Source organism: Vicugna pacos, chromosome 17 (assembly GCF_048564905.1).
Source record: "Vicugna pacos chromosome 17, VicPac4, whole genome shotgun sequence".
Classification (NCBI taxonomy): domain Eukaryota; kingdom Metazoa; phylum Chordata; class Mammalia; order Artiodactyla; family Camelidae; genus Vicugna; species Vicugna pacos.
The window spans coordinates 49,923,310-49,939,879 of NC_133003.1; the positions used below are offsets into that span (position 1 = coordinate 49,923,310).

The 16,570-nt window shown below is 48.2% G+C and overlaps 1 protein-coding gene across 5 annotated transcripts in view; it reads right to left on the reverse strand.

The window, feature by feature from the left end:
- ATP2B2 (ATPase plasma membrane Ca2+ transporting 2) overlaps nucleotides 1-16,570 on the reverse strand; it is a 331,142-nt gene that overhangs the window by 200,740 nt on the left and 113,832 nt on the right. Inside the window, exon 3 of one of the 5 annotated variants that reach the window (XM_072941851.1) lies at nucleotides 10,568-10,622. The exons of the other annotated variants lie outside the window; for them this stretch is intronic. The gene's annotated coding sequence lies outside the window, so the exon portion shown is untranslated. The remainder of the gene's footprint in view (nucleotides 1-10,567; nucleotides 10,623-16,570) is intronic. 5 annotated transcript variants of the gene reach the window in all.

Sequence of the window (16,570 nt, forward strand, 5' to 3'; positions counted from 1 at the left end):
AATCAGAAGGAAAAAAGGAGAGAGATGAGTGAGGGAAGGGAGAATTAGTGTTTAATGGGTAGAGTTTCAGTTCTGCAAGATGAAAAGGTTCTAGAGATCTATTGCACAACAATGTGAATATTCTTAACACCACTGAACTGTACACTTAAAATGGTTAAGACTGTAAATTTTTAAAAACCAGTGTGTAAAAAAAAAGGGTGAGGGGAGACAGAAAGGGGAGGAAAGGAAGGCAGGAGAGAGGAGGAGACGATAGGAGAGATGAGAGGAATGACAGGTGGCCCTGCAGCCTCCAGGAGTGAGGCCAGCTGCTCCTGTCACCTACTCAGCTATTTTTATACCTCACGGCTCTCAAGGTAACTTCACACCTGCTATCCCTGCCCTTCAAACACTAATTTGTTTTCCAACATTTTAGAAATTCTTTTCTTCCCCGAGAAACTCTGCCTGCTTCTCTAAGTTCCTTAGCTTTTGAAATGCAAGCATCCCTGGGAGGGGTAATAAGCAGAACCATGGTAACCACAGGGGAAGGCGGGGGAGACTATTTTGCTTACAAAGCAGCCTCACACTTTGCATCTTAATGGAGGCCTCTCAAAAACCTGTGAGGTGGACAGGAACATTATCAGCCCATTTTACAGGTAAGTAGATCTAGGGCGTGGACAGAATGAAGCTGGGTTTGCATCCAGGTTTTCTGACTTCTGGTCCTGAGCTCAGAAATGGGGGTGGGGCGGGGGTGGTGGTAAGTGAGAGCTTGGAGATAATTTGCAGACCTTATCAGCTTCTCCAGATTCATCCTGGGTTTGATGTGGGGGAACCTTCAAGGAGGCACGAAGCCCACCACTGTAGCTCACTCCTCCCCCCGCCCCACGCAGTTTCCCTCACGCGGAGCTCAGGAGTCCTGGCTATTCCATTTCCAAAGCGAAATGATTTAAAGATACAGCAGGCAGTTCAAATGCTGGGGATTGCTTCATACTCCTCCTTTCAAGTCTCCGTGCTGAGTGATTTGGTTTCCATTTTGGGGGGGAGTAAAGTTGCTCTGGTTTAAAGGCGCTGCTGATAAAAAGCCACGCTGCCCTCTCAGCCTTTGATCATTTGGTGCACTTAACTCTGACTTCCCAAACCTGAACAGCTGGTCCAGGCCCTTTCAGATCTAGCAGGCAATTAAATTTTCACAAAAAGAAGCAGAAACTCCAGGGATCATGAGAAGGGAGCAACTCAGAGGCAGCAGCTAGGCTTCTGAACAAACCAGGGAAAACCACGGTGTGGTGGGCGCCCTTTATAATGAGGTGTCACGAGCAAACCTGGATGGGGAGCCTTGGGAAGGGGAGCCCCACAGTGGGAATGCTCTAAGCTTCTGACGCGGCTGTGGGCAGCCAGGACCTGCCCTCCCAGGAGGGTCGAGGTTTGGCAGGTGCTCAAGACAGGGGCTGACCACCTGTGCTGCCTGGCTGAGGCTCTCTCTCTGATGCATTGCGAAAACAAAGGCACCTCCCCATGGCTAGCCCCTCTTCTGAGAGCCAGACCTTATAGCTGAGAAGCACCTCAAATGCCCATGGGCCTGGCTGAGCCCCATCCTTCTCTCCTCCTCCTCTGCTCCAGCTTATAGATTCCGCATCCAGTACCTCTTACACCCTCTCCCTACATTGTCACCAGCCGCATCTGTCCACCATCATTGCTGGCCTGAATGAATGTTGTACCTTCGACCTGGTCTCTAACCTCCATTCTTGCCCCATAATCAGTCCACTCTCCAACAGAAGGGTCTTCCGGAAGCTGGATCCTACCACATGAAGCTTTGATTCTTTAATGGCTTGCCTGCAGTTAAAATGATGTCCAAACTCCACATATGTCCTGCTGGCCTCGCCCAGCCTCCTCACAGCACTGTCACCTGCTCTGTGGGCTCCAGTCACCCTGGCCTTCTCTCAGTGTCCCCAGTGCACAAGACCCAGTCCCACCTCAGGGCCTTTGTACATACTGCCTACACCACTCATACCGTGCTTTCTTTCCGGCAAACCCTCTGATCATCAGGGTCTGGGCTGCAGAATGCTCTTTCCCAACCCGAATCAGAAGCTATTTCCATTGTGCTCACATAGCGTCTGTACGTGTCTCTTATAGCACTTCCTGGGATGGAGATGGACCTGGTACACAGTCAGGTAGACTGATAGTCTGAACGAGCGATGAAGAGAAGTCAGCTGATCTCTGAACACCTAGCCAGAGCGGGGCGTGGCAGCAGCTGCCTTTCATGGTGCCAAGTGTTGTTGGCATCACAATGGCTAACTCCCCAGTGTCCCCTGACATTTCCAAATATCTGCAATGCCCAGCACAAGGATCGGAACATGTCAGCTAGAACTATTATCCCCATTTTACAGATGAAGAAGTCTAGGCTCAGAGAGGTGAAGTGACTTGCCCAAGGTCACAGAGCAAGAGGCAGAGCCACAGTTTGAACCCTTTCTGACTCTAAAATTGCTGAACTTAACTGCTAGGCTCTCCTGCATCTTCAAGAGCAGGAGATGCTCTTACGTCTCACACAAAAGCTGCGTCCTTTGTTCATTTCTCGAACATGCTTCCATGAGGGATTCAACAAAGACAGCATCCCTGCTTCTAGGGAAGTCAGAACTCACAGGGTGGGGGTGGGTGGGTGAGTTCCCCAGCATATAAACAGTCATGGCACTACACCTTGGTAAGTACTGTGATGCTCTTGAGTACTGTGGGGTGGGGACAAAAGCTGTGATGGAAGGGAGGTCACTTGAGCTGCATCTTGAAACGATTACCAGAGGCCAGAACTAATGAGAGGGTGTTCCATGCTGGAGGGACAGCAGGGGCAGAGACAAGGTGGTATGACAGGGGACAGAGAGGAATTGGCGTGGCTGCAGAGTTAGGCGTGAGCCTGTGCGTGGGTGGGAGAGTGAGCTGCTAGTCTCACTCTCATCTCTGCTATGGCCTCATGATGAGCTGCCCCCCTGGGGTGGGGATCCTGCCTCGCTCTCCCTTCCCGGTCTGCAGAGTCTCTCTCACTGGGCCTTGCGGAAGAAAGGAAGACTTGCCAGGCAATGATGAATTCCCCAAATCACCTCTTGCCCTGGCCCCTTTCCCCACGTCATTAATGTTTCTGGTCGTTAGTTTGGCATGTACCGTTGCTCTTATGCCCTTTCCTGGTGCCCAGGCAAATGTATTTTTGTCATGGGCTCAATCTTATGCTGAATTCCATAATACATCTGATTGTTGGGTTTGCAGTGCTATGCCATTGTCTGTTGGCAGCTTGCCTTGGTGGGTTATGCCTGTTACTAAACATGAATTTCATGCTATATGTGAGTTACTGTTACAACAAAAACAACGATATTTGTATTCTCAAAATGTGTCTGCACTTGCCTGGTGTTCTGTAAAAGTTATGCATTCAGAATTCTTTTTTGATCTTAATGCTACAGAAAAAGAGGCTATAGATCTTTACCATAGGACCCCAGAACAAGCAAAACAGCAAGAGGCTGACATATCTGGACGTCTTACAGGACAATTTTACCAGATATGGGATGAATATATGTGGATTACACCAGAGACTGGACAATTGACGAATCCTGCAGATGTTTGCTGGGAACAAAAGGAACCACCTTGCGGATATAATGAAAGAAGTTTAACAAAGAAAGACTGGAAATATTTGGGATATATATCTCAAAGACTTTGCAAATGGACTATAGATGTTACATTTATATGTAAAAAACCTTTTAAATGGCCTGGATCAGATTGGACAAATCCTGGCTATCGTTGGGTTGCACCCAACGGAACAAAATGGATCTGTGGGACTAATGTATGGCCATGGCTGCCTTGTGGATGGGTAGGGCGGTGTACTTTAGGTTTTGTTATAGCACCAGGAAGAATTGTAAAATCTGTACAGGGCATTCCTGCTAACATGCCCAATTTGCACGCTCGTTGGACTAGAGTGGCTTTTAAATGGTATGATTATCTTGCTGCTATTTTTCTTCCTTCATTAGGAAATGTTGATGTTATGACTAAAGTAAATGCATTGACAAATTTTACACAAAAGGCATTGACCGATGTAAAACATGTGGTGGAAGAGTTAAATGCCGAACAAAAGCTTATGAGAAAAGCAGTTTTACAAAATAGAATGGCTCTCGATATAATTACTGCAGCTCAGGGAGGAACCTGTGCTATTATTAAGGTAGAATGTTGTGTGTTTATACCAGATGTATCTGGCAATGTGTCCCAAGCAGTAGAAGATATGCAAGAACAGATAAGAAATATGGATTCCCCTACTCCATTCTTACCAGCACAATGGTTTGATTGGTTTAAAAGTGATTGGTGGAAACATGCTTTAGTGATTGTGATAATTATTTTGATCCTGATTTGTATGGCTCCTTGTATACTCTCTTGTTTATCAGAATTTCTGACGCAACGTATGCTTGCTTTTAGCCACATTCATCGGCAAAATTAGTAGGATGTCCTGAACTTGGACAAGCCTGGCAATTTTAAAATAAAAAAGGGGGAGTTGCGGGGAGCCACTCATGACCTGAGGACTGCCGAGCACAGAACGGGACGGAAAATCCCAAAGTGCTGGCGTCAGGCTCTGAGATTGATCTAGCAAAGACAATCTCTGTCCCGCCACCCCTTTGAAGAAGAATGAATGCACCAGGTGTTCTAAAGCTCTAGGAACATCCAGAGCTATTGTCACTGATGACCTTAGAACAGAGAGATACAATCAGCATACAAGTTAGTGATCTCAGTTTACTTGAATAATTATCTTAGTTAGTGATCTTGGTATGCGGGAACATTAACTTTAGTGTATGAGTACTATAAACAATGTTAATCTATAGAACAATATACGAGATAATGAGCCCTAAAACAATACCTATGCCTACGTGCAGGAATGCACAAGATAGCTAGTTGAAATTGTATAAATTAACTGCTGAAAATAAACTCAATGTCCATTCTTGGTCTTGCGTCTTGCAGGCTTAGAGTGCGACCCTCTCAACCCCACCTTTTAGTGTCTTCTTTCTTTTCTCAGTCCTGTAGCACACAGCTTTCTGGACCTGCTCGTTGTCGGCTGGCTCCGACAGTTCCATGCTGGAGGGACAGCAGGGGCAGAGACAAGGTGGTATGACAGGGGACAGAGAGGAATTGGCGTGGCTGCAGAATTGGGCGTGAGCCTGTGCGTGGGTGGGAGAGTGAGCTGCTAGTCTCACTCTCATTGCTGCTATGGCCTCATGATGAGCTGCCCCCCTGGGGTGGGGATCCTGCCTCGCTCTCCCTTCCCGGTCTGCAGAGTCTCTCTCACTGGGCCTTGCGGAAGAAAGGAAGACTTGCCAGGCAATGATGAATTCCCCAAATCACCTCTTGCCCTGGCCCCTTTCCCCACCTGCCCTGGTCAATCTCCAGTCTCTAATCTCTTCTCAGGACCTTCCCTGCATGAAGACTAGGGAGGTCTGGGCCTCAGCTTGGTCATTGAATTGACAGCCCGTCTTGGGTAAATACACCAGAGTCAGTTAAACATGTGGGTACTAGGATATTCATTGTAACATTGTTTATGATAGAGTAAAACTGGAAACAACCTAAATGCCCATCGATGAAGATTAAATAAATAAATGATGGAATATTCACCTATATGTTCTAGAATGAATATGATAGTTGCTGCCTTAGGTATGGTTGTAGTTATGTATGTATACATAACACATCTGGTTTCCCTCTTTGCTTTGGCTTCTAGGAGACTTGAAGCCAAATATAAGGCATATGCTGTGAATTAACCTCCCCATGGTTTACTCTTATTTTCTGACTCCCTAGATCATTTCTCTTCAATCTTATTGCAGGCTGACACAAAGCTTTTGTTTCTTTTCTTTTTTTAATTGTTAGGGTAACAAGGATATCAGTACTTTATACTGAGAGTTGGCTGTGGTTCAACATTGAGCTAAGAACTTTGCGTGTATTATTTCATCTAATTCTCACATCAAGCCTGAAGAAGACACTGTCATCGCCACTTTCCAGATGGGGACACTACGCTAGAGAGGTGAAATCATTTTTGCAAGGTCAACTTCTCAGCAATGGCTGAATCAGGACTAAGTCCTGTTTTTGCCTGACCGCAGGACCTGGACTCCTAACCACTATTCTACACTATGTCCTAATAATTTAATAATCCAATCAAGCCACTATGGAACCACTCTGATCCTGATTTTATATGGCTTTTCCCCTTTTACTCTTATAGGGGAGAGAGCCAGGCATTGCTGGTTTGGGGTTGAACTTGTAATGTCTGAGAATCAGAGCCACCCAGAACCTGGGCAGCCCCCAAACGGACCTTGAAATGGTGCAGGAAATACATCAGTCACTGCTTTTCAGGGCTGGCAGGGACTTCTGAGGGCATCCAGGGCAACCCCTCCCTGCCTCCAGGGGGTTTCTGGATCCTGGCAAGCAATTGTCAGGCTTTCACTTGCATACCTTTTGTAAAAGGGAGCTCACCATCTACTCAGGCAACTTCTTAGACTGTTGGAAATCTTTCCTAACACTGCAATTTGCCTCACTGGAACCTGGTATCATTAATAACAATAATGAACAAGAAAAATCAGGCCACTATGTCAGCCACCTTGCCATGATTATTTCATTTAATCCCTGCAAGCAATTGTCCAAGGGCAGGGTTAGCACCCTCATTTTGCAGAAGAGGAAACTGCTGCTCAGAGAGGCTAAGCAACTTGTTCAAGGACACACAGCTCCTAAGTAGTAGAGCCAAGTTTAGAACCAAGTCTGCTGACACTTTAACTTCCACCTGTGGAGCCCAGTTCCACTCATGGGAGCCACAGCAAACGAGCCCACACTTCTGACCAAGGTGACCCTTCAGATACTTGGAGGCTGGTCTCTTCTGTCTTCCAGACATAGGAGATATGGAGAGGCAGGGGCAGATGGAGGGCAGGAATGGATAAAGGGGCATGAGCAGCCGTTATGGGAAACCACGCGAGGTTGTGTCCACACACATGCAAGCCCCACATGGAGTGTGTTTCCATAGGGCTGCCACTCTGGAAATTTCTCCCAAACCCTGGTGAGAAGGAGGTAGCAAGGATACAGCCAGATCTCCCTTCTGGGTCTAGCCTCATTTCTCTCGCTTGGAATCTCCACCCTGATAGCTAGGGCCCAGTGGATCTGCCTATCAGGAAGAGAGAGACTCATGCTGACCAAACCCTTGAGGGCTGATTAATAAGACCCACGGGGGTGGCACTAACTTTCTGCTGCTGCTAATCCCTGGGTTGGCCCCTGTCCTTTATGTGACTTCAGGTCTCATCTGTTGCCAGGCAACCAATTGCCTGCATTAAACTCCCTCTGTTTGAAGTACCTGAAGGGGTTTTCCTTGTCCCAGTTGGCCTCCCACACCTCCATGTCCACATCTGGACTCAGCTGACTCCACAGGTAGACTGTGAGGCCAGCAGCTCCTCCTCCCCTGCTCCCCAGTTGGGGGCTGTGCCATGACAACATCTTTCTACCTTCTGCTCAACCCTGGCCTCGGCTGGCCTTGCTTCCCTCTTCCCTTAAAACATTCCCTCCCATACCCTATCCCACCCAGATTCTGGCACAAAAGCTTTCCATTTTGAAACTGCCTCTGGCCATCTCTGATCTCCTTCACCATATGCTGCTTTGTGGCCAGACCTTTGTTGTTCTGGGAGTGCCCTGCTGTTCCTTCATGTGCCTCTAAGAATAATGGTCATGACACCTACCACTGCCAAACTTCCACCTCATGATGGTCATGAACATTATCTCATTTTGTCCCAATGATAACCACATCCCAACATTTCCCAGGTGTGATAGATTTCCCATTGTCCTCCCAAAGTCATTTTCCTCTCCTCCCAGAGTAATGGTGATTTGGCTGGGCACATGGCTGCTCAGATAGACTACACATCTCAGCCTCCCATGCAGCTAGGGGTAGCCATGCAACCAAATCCTCGAGTGGCACAGAGTGGAAACCATGTGTGTCACTTCTAGATCTTGACTTAAGACATTTGGGCATGTTTCCTCCACCTGGTCCCCCTCGTTGTGAGCTGGAATGTGATATGCCTGGGACCCAGCCTCAACCATGCAGATGAGAGCAACAACCTCAGAGGTGGCAGAGCAATGAAAGGGAGGGAACCTGGGTCAGTGCGTGACTTTGTGGAGCAAAGCCTCTAAGTCAGGCTGGAGCAGCCACCTGTTACACTAGAAGAATGCTTCTAGCTTGGTTAAGCCACAGTATATGGGGGTCTTTTTGTTATAGCAGCACAGCCTTTACTGCCCTAACTAATACATTCAATGCAGCAGGCAAGATTCAGGAAGGGGAAGTGACTATGTTCAAGGTCATATGGACCTCTATGATTTCCAATGGTTCTCATCTCTCACATGGGTTTAGTCACCAAGGTCCTGACAACTTGAATTCTGGAAGCCTCCTGAATTCATTCTTGCTTCTCTGCCCCCTCAGCTGTATCCCTGGCTCAACTCCTCATTGACTATTACTACAACAGCCTCCTGATGGATAGACTCCCCTAAAACCTGGCCACTATGTTGCCAGAAGAATTGTCTTTCTAAACTCAGAAGTGATGTTGTGATGGCCAGGCTTACACAAAACCCGTTGCCAGCTCCCTGGTTGCCCGAGGACTAGGTCCAGGCTCCCACAGAATTCACTGACCCCAGTGTTCTTCTCCAGTCTTCAGTCCCTGGGGGTAGTAATGAGGCAGACAAACCTGGGTTCAAATCTTGGTTTCACTTATTCCTAACTGGTGACTTTGGCAAGTTACTTCATCCAGTGCAATGTAGTGATTAAGAGAATGGGCTCTGGAGTCAGACTGCCTGGGTTCCAATCCTACTGACTAGCGGTGTGACTTTGGGAAAGTGAGTAAACCTCTCTGTGCCTCATCTTCCACCTTCCCTCATTTCATCCATCCATCCTTCCATCTAACCACCCACTTGCCTGACTGTCCACCCACCCACCTTCCGATCTGTCTATCCACCCATCCATCTGTGTCTGTCCAGCCACTACATCTGTCCACCCATCAGGCCATCTGTTCATCACCTGACTGTGCACTCACCCACCCATCTGTCTACCCATCTGTCCACCAACCCCTATTATCCATCCATCCACCCACCCACTCAGTCACCTGTCTGTCCACCTACCCCATCCACCCATCCACTTGTCTCTCCATTTGTGCACCCACCTGCCCACCCATCCGTCTATTCACTCACTTTTCTGTCCATCCATGTGCCCATCACCCATTATCTGTCAACACCTACTGTTCACCTGCTAGTCCAGTGGTGGAACCGAGTTAAACAGATGACTTTGGAGGCCTAGGGTAAGTGCTAAAGGTCCTGCTTGTATCTGAGGTCCCAGCTAACCAGGGCAGCATCCACTACCCCATTTCTGTCCACTATGCCAGTGGTTCTAGCCCCCATCTGATCCAATACCCTTTTCACTATCTAGAAAGCAAATTCATGGCTAATACAACCTAGCAATACACATAATTCAAGAGGCTTATAATGCCCAACTCTCATACAGAGGTGGAAGGAAAGGCATCTATAACACAACGCACACATCCACACCACAACGACTGGCTGTGACAATGCCAGAAGACGCGATGAAGCCGTAGACAATGGATCTTACTGGGGATGAACGGTGTGGAAGAGATGACACCGTTCAACTGAGTGTTGTCAACTCTTTATGCTTGGCATTCTGAAGTGAATGCTAAATAAATAAATTCTTATGTAGACACTGAATCATCAGAAGTGTGACAGCTACTAACCCAGATAGGGCTGTTGTATCAGCATCTCAAAAACCATAGGTGACGTTGCTGGTCCTGAGTTTTAGACTGGGGACAATTGTTGGTGAAGTTCTGAACAAAAAGAAATACAGATTTCCCTTGATTGACTTGGTAGTTTCACTGCTGGAAATTCCATGATATTTTATCAAGTGTCAACGTGTAACACAGAGGTAGTAGGTTCTGGGCTTAGATATGAACAGAGGACCCTCACCGACATCAACGTCCTACGAGACACTGACCACTGTCAGACTTGGGACAGGTCCACGTGCGCCACGGGACCTGTAACACCCCCGATCCTTGCCCATAAATGCCAGCAGCCCTCAGCCACTGTCACAACGCAGCATGCTTCTCATTCTCCCCACTAATAGCCAGACTGAACCACTTCCTTCCAGAACTGATTCTTCTGATGCCAGGCCCGCCTCCGAGCCAGAGTCTGATAAGGCCAGGGACTCCAGGCATATTCCGCAACCTACGAGACTTCATGCTGACCAGAGCTGATCAAAGCCCACTGAAGGACAAAATGCCCTTTTGGAATTAAGGGGCCATGTGTTACGGCAAAAGGAGTTTTGCAACCGGAAGTCCTGGAACCAAAGTCTCAGCTGGGTGACCCGAGGGAATTCCACCGACCTCTCTGAGCCTCAGTTTCTGGAAGCACTCAATCAGAATAATGACGTCTCCTGTGTTAGGAAGAGGCCAAATGAGACCTGCATTTGCTAATCCTGACTTTGTTCATGCCGACAGGAGAGGCACAGATGTGGGAAAGGGCTCGCCAGCCGGGCTCTCGGCCGTCTGATGGCCCCACTTACCAGCTATGTGGCCTTGGGCAAGACGTATGACTTCTTTGAGTCTCAGTTTCCTCCTCTGTAAAACAGAGATGATAACAGGGGCTGCTTCACTAGTGAGTTGTGAGATTTTCATGAGAAAACTCATGCAAAGTGCTTTACAGAGCTGCTCCGGCCACAGCAAGTTCTCAGCAAGTGTTAGCTCGACCACCCCTGTTATTTCTATTTATTATGATGATGAACATGAGGAACATGAGCTGGGCTTGGGGACTGGATGTGGAAACAGGGACAGGTGGGAACCCTCCACAGGCCAAGACTGTGTTTGGTCCGCAGCACCTAGCAGTGCTCAGAGGATGAGTGAGTGGCTATCGAGCTCACATGGAGCGTCAGTGAGTGGTCCTACTGTCCTGGAGGGTCAACGGGAAGGGAGAGCACTGTGTGAAGGAGGCAGCCCGGACAGTCTTTGGAGAAGGGCTAAGATAACATCTCCCATTTGGCGAACTCCAAAAATTAGCCCTGCCCTCCTCCAAAGTGAGCAAAACGCTAGGGGAAGAGGCCCTTTGCTGCGGACAGGCTCTGTCTCTCAGGAGAGGAAGGAGAACCAGGGAAAGTGGGCTGGTTCCTTCTAGGGGCCAAGGCCCAGGCCGTGTCCCTGAAGCTGCAGGCCCTGCCAGCAGCAGGGGCAGAGCTGTACTGAATGAAAGGCAGCCCTTTGCCTCTGCTCATCCCTCGAAGGGGAGGCTGGGGAGGGTGGTGGGCACTTTCCTGGACCCGTGATCCTGTAGCTAAGCCAGCCTGCTCCCATCTTCTCCCACCCATGCTCCTAAGGCTCACAGGTCCAGGAGATTTCAGGCCCCTGGCGGGATCAGGGGTTAGGTGGCCTGTGGTGTGAAAATCCACACACCTGATATTCAAAGGAAGAAAAACCTCCTGAATGTAAGGGCCAGAGAAAACCTAAAGTTTTAGATCTATAGAGCCACAGTTCAGGTGGCTGGAACTCAGGGAAGACTGCTTCTCACACCTCAACTCTGACTGTCGAACAATCAGATTACCACCTGCTATTTTTGGCTCCCACTGCTTCAGAAACATCCTTCTGGGAGAGAGGCCTGGGGAGCCATCGCCTCCTGTTTGGTGTGAGTGTCGCACGTGACTTCCCCAGTAAGATCAGGCAACACCCCTACTAGCGGCTCCAATGATGCCTGGAATGTGTTCCGACCCTAAAACCATCTCTCTCCATTTGCATGGTCCCCGCTTTTCAGAATGCAGGCAAGCGGTTTTCCATTTTCCCTGCCTCATTTTCCTTTGAACAACAGACAGGCAAAACCTACCAACAGACCAGTGTCAGGTTTAAAAAAGATAGAGATTTGCCATCAACAGGAAACAACCACCAGGCCAGAGGAAACCACAGTGTGGCTGTTTGCAGAGCCTGCCTGTTTCGACTGAGCTCTGGTTAAGTCCCCAAACGTGGCGTCGGCGTCCTCTTGTTCCAGGTGAGGAGACTCAGGCTCAGAGAGGCGACATGAGTTTTTGAGCTCACATTCCAGGGATGTCAGAACCAGGCGTCCAACCCTTATGTGGCTCTAGAGCCCACGCTCCACCCAAGAGTAACGATGACAAAGTGACAACCGTGAACACAACAGCCGCCCTTGATGGAGCGCCTACTCTGTGCAAGGCACTGTCCTGTTCTCCAGGTGATACAGTCTAACTGGCTCCACTCCTCACACACATCCTACTTGGAAGAACGCAGCCTATTTTGCAGGTGAGGAGACAGAAGCTTGGAGAGGTAAAGTGACTCGCCCGGGGTTCCCAGGGAGGAAGGCGTAGAAACAGGACTCGACTATTTCCTCTCCCAAAGAGTGCTACCAGTGCGTTTAGATGCTGCCCTGCCACTCAGTTCTTCTTATTTTGGTAGTTATGAATGACTTGAATGAACCAGAAAAAAATATGACTAGAATGTAAACTCTGACCTCTGGGATAGTATTCCTGATAACAAAGCTAAGGATGATGTTTAAATGGTGAGAGTGAGTTCAAGGAAAAGGATTAGGTTGAGCCATTCAGAGCCTGGGGGAGCGTCTGAGCTGGAAGGAGCTCGGGCTCAGCCTGCTGGGGTGACGGTGGAGGAGGCAAGACCCAAGAAGCGAAGCGTCCTGCTGTTGGGGCTCACAGCACACACCCCTCTTCACATCCCCCGGGGCCGCCTCTACCTGCTGCCTCTGTCTTACAAGTACAGGCTGGGACACCTGGTTTGGCCAAGAGACTCTGGGGAATTTCCAGGAGCAGAAAGAGAGGAAATAAAATTGGGAAGCTGAATAGTGGCGTATGAGGGGGTGTGCTTTTTATGGCTTATTTTGAACATAGGACTTGTGTTTAAAATCCAGCCTAACCCATCACATTGTCCCTGGAACACCTGTCATTTACTTCGGCCTCCTGGTGCCCAAGCTCTCTCCTGAATTTGGAGAATTTCCTACCTTGTGACTCAGAGCCACCCTCCCACTCAAGAAGCTGAAAATGCCAGTGACTGGCTTCCCCACCTCCTTTCCTGCACAGGGTCAGGCACAAGACCTGGGCTCCACTGTCCAGACACAGCCACCCTAGACCTGGCACGGGAGGTAGGGAACATGGAGGCAGTGAACTTGGAAGCGGGTCTTCTCCATGCTGGTTCCACTGTGCGGTGTGGCGCCTCCATACTGGTCATGCAGCCCTGAGCCTGGTTCCCAGCCTTTGCTGTGAGGCTTTCCTGCAAGGCCCAGTGTGCTTTAAATAAATTCCTTCTCTGCCAAAATTACCCAGGGCCAGTCTCTGTGGTTTTCAGTCTAAAATCCAGGCAGATCCAGCACTTTGCAGGTTACTTGCTCAGGGGCATTTATAATGAAAATGAGAGGCCCCATAGAAAGAGGTCAGTGCTAACTTCCACCAGGAAGAAGTTCACTATCAGGTCAAGAACAAAAGCATGGGGACTAGAAGGATCCAGGTACTGGCAGCATCTCTACATGAGCTGTGCCGCTGTTGGCAAGTTGCTTAGTTTTCTATTGCTGCCCTAATAAATCATCACAAATTTAGTGGCTTCAAACAATGCAAATTGATCACCTTACAATTTCATAGGTCAGAATTCCAACAGGGGCCTCATGGGGCTAAAATCAAGGTGTTCGCAGGGCTGTGTTCACTCTGAGGGCTCTAGGGGAGAATCTGTCTCTTTGCCTTTTCCAGCTTCTAGAGGTAGAATGTAACTCTCTGACCAACACACTCTTCCTCCATCTTCAAAGCCAGCAAATGTCATGACTCTCTGACCTTTTTCCCATTGTCAGGGATCTCTCTGCGCACAGGTAGGAAAGGTTCTCTACTTTTAAGAATTCATATGATTAGATTGGGCCCACCTGGATAATCCAGGTTACTCTTCCCCACCTCAAGTTCCTGAACCTTAATCACAACCTTTTTCCATGTAAGGTAACATAGTCACAGGTGCTGGGGATTAGGGTGTGAATTTGGGGCCATTATTCTATGACAGGATGCCCTGTGACCCACTAAGATTCATATCTATTCCACTTGCAAAATACATTCACTCCATCCCAAGGTCCCCCAAACTCTCATCCCATTGTAGCAGCAAATCTGAAGTTCAAAATCTCATCTGAAGCTCATCAGCTCCAAAGTCTCAAATGTCATCAGCTAAATCATGTAAATTGGGGTGTGATCATACCACTGGGTATGATCCATCCTGGAGCATAATTTCTCTAAAGGAAAAAGTTATTTGTCCCCTAAATATGATGATGGATAGACAGAGCATAACAGTTATAGACACTCCTGCTCAAAAATGGAGGGGAAAAAAGAGTCCACGGTCCAACACAATTTTGAAATCCAGCCAGGCAAATTCCATTAGGCCTCAAGGTCTAGAAATAATCTTCTATGGCTTGAGGCTATTCCGTATGGGCTTGCCTCCCCATCCTCTGCGTCATCCTTCCTTTCTCATAAAAGGTAGCATGCTTGCAGATGAGCAGTTTATCAGCTGGTGTCTTGTCAGTAGAATTTTGGGCATCTGACAGCCTACTTTCATTTCATGTTCTCTTTCAGTCCAATCTGACAGTGTTTCTGCTGGTGTAACATCCTTAAGAACCCTGTGGGTCTCCTGTGTATGTCACACCATTAGGCAAGAGGAGCCACATGCCTTTCCTAGAAAATCCCTTATTTATTTTTGGCATTTGCTGAGATGGCTGAAGAAACACATCCTTAAGCTTCTGAGATACTCCTGGGTTTGATTGAGGGGATCTGTGGCTCACGCTCTTAATCTCAAAGAGCCTTTTGTGTGGCTGAATACTTTGAACTTTTGATCTTTCTAAGGTGTTAGCAGAAAGCTGTACAGCTGCACACTGAGCCTTTTCTCCAGAGCACGATTTCCTGACAGTGAACCTCTTAATTTTGGCTTACTTTTCTCAGTAAGATAGGCAATCATCAAGCTCTGCTTCCTTTTTGTTTAAAAATTCTTCTCTGAAATCTATCTCTTTCTGCTCACATATTTCTCTAAGCAGCAGGAAGATACTGGCAGGCCATACCTTCAACACTTTGCTTGGAAATCTCAGCTAAACATCCAAGTTCACCATTTACAAGTTCTGTTTTCCACATAACTCCTAAGCTTTCTGTCCCTTTATAACAAGGTTCCCCTTTCTTCCGGTTTCCAATAGTAAGATCCCCATTTCCTATGAGTCATCACTAATCGAGTTGTTAATAACCATGTTTCTACAGTATGGTCAAGGAAAACTATGTTTTGTTTTGTTTTCTACCATACATCTTAAAATTCTTCCAGCCTCTGCCCTCTGCCCAGTTTCAAAGCCACAACCCACTCTGGGCACCGAATTCTGCATTTTTTCCCCCTGTTGCTGTCATAACAAATTACTGTAAGTGTAGTGGCTTCAAACAACACAAATGCATTATCTCACAATTCTGTGGGTCAGAATTCCAACACAGGGCTCACTGGGCTAAAATCAAAGTGGCAGCAGGACCACATTCTTCCCTGGTGGCTCCAGGGGAGAATCTGTTTTCTTGTGTTTTCCATCATCCAGAGGCAGCCTGCATTCCTTGGCCAATGCCCCCCTTCCTTGGGGATAAAAAAATCCCTCCCAGGATTGAATGAGGAAGCTTGTCAGAAATGCAGAATTTCAGGCCACATCCCAGACCTACTGACCCAGAATGCGCATTTTTAACAAAAATCCCTGGGCGATTGAGATGCACAGCAAAGTGAGAGACACCAGTGTCAGGAATTTTGCACTGGATGGAGAGTCTCACCCCTTGGACTCGAACCCTGCTCTGCCAGGGATTTACTCTAAAATAAGGGGCCTGTTCAGGTACCCTCCGGGAGCACTTTGAGCCAGGACATTGAACTGGACAGGTTCCAAGGCTAATTACAACCTGACATTTTATGATTTGATAACTCAAGTGCTGACGGTTGAATTGCAGGCAGCAGCAATCTGGTGAGTGGGTGGGATTTGCAACGGGGGAAGAAGCTTCCTGGCACCCCTCAGGTCACATCACTAAGGCGACCACTCACTCTGCCTAGCCATGGGGTCTGCTTGGTCCATTGTTTGTGATTTTAAGAAATCAGTGTCTTCCCAGCAGCCTGGAACGGGTCCTAGCTGTTGCACCTGAAACAATGAAATCCTTGTCAACTATCCCAACTGGTATTTCCCCATAATTAAGGCAAGGGGAAGAAGGAAGACTACACTCTCTCTGGTCAAAATTATGTGAACACAAAGGCTGCTTCTTGGTGGAGAGAGTTACATGGAAACTCTCTGGCATGTTGAGCATGAGCTGGCACAGGCTGGCCCTGCTGGAGCCCAGCCTGATGCTCCACCGGCCGAGAGCCAAGGGCTTCCTGCCCCTCCAAGGACAGATCGCTTTTCCCACGACTTCCCAGCCCCCTCAGCACCCCACCACTTTCACCCAGGCCTGAAAGGCCCCTCCCTCTGCTGTGCCCAGAGAGGCTCACTTTGCCCATCTGAGCCCACCCTGCTCCCTGGTCCTTAATGAAGATAAATTCTC